We start from the raw sequence: 897 nt of genomic DNA on the forward strand, positions 1-897 counted from the left end.
CCTGCCAGGCAAGGGGAGGAGGCAAGAGCCCCGTGCATCTGGTCCAGCAGCACGTCAGATCTACCAGGTGTGGTTTGGAGTGCTGAGGATGTGGTTGTGTCCCCAAAGATCACAAGCGATCACAAGGTTTGGGAGGACAAGGTGAGAAATGACGGCTGACACCAGTTACAGAGATGTGACTGCTGTTCGGGGAGAAGTTCCGGTAACGTGGGTCACAGGCACCCTCTGTTTTATTAACATCATGCAGTGGCCACTGCATTTCTTCTCACGTGCCATTAATAGTTCCCCCAGTTAAAGTTCAAATGGATTCTTGGTGTCTGCTTCTGATGTGCCTCCTTGTAAAATTTAAGGGAAGAATATAGGAATCAACACCTACTGCTCTTTCTTAGGCTATTCCATCCTGGAGGTTGTTAAGGGGGATGTTATCCCTCCATAGAAATCAATGATCAGAAGTGGGAATAAAACTGGAACAGGAACCAGACTACGACTGTAGAATAATGAATAACTCTGCTATTCCAAACCCGTGAAAGACAAAGCGAGAGTCTTTTAGCATATGAAAGACTCCAGGAAAATATACGCAGCCAGACCATTAAGATTTGCAATGTTCCCAGCTCAGAACTGATTGCCAGGACTTCACTGAACAAGCTGACATCAGGAGTGAGGAAGCAAGACTGGGGTACAGCAGCAGCTCTAAAACTGCCTTGAACGGGACCCAGAGCAAAGCAGACTGGTTTTCAGGACCTGGGCGTGCAAAACGAAGCTGAGCCCCCAAAGGCCTCACAGGGAGCAGCCACAGATGCTGATCTTTTCTCTTGTGCTCGTGGAGGAGAGATCATCTCCTCATCATCGCGTTTCATGGTTTCCCACAGGTACAGCTCCATTGGCAGTGATCGGAAG

The sequence above is a fragment of the Buceros rhinoceros genome, unplaced genomic scaffold (assembly GCF_000710305.1).
Source record: "Buceros rhinoceros silvestris isolate BGI_N320 unplaced genomic scaffold, ASM71030v1 scaffold300, whole genome shotgun sequence".
Lineage (NCBI taxonomy): Eukaryota > Metazoa > Chordata > Aves > Bucerotiformes > Bucerotidae > Buceros > Buceros rhinoceros.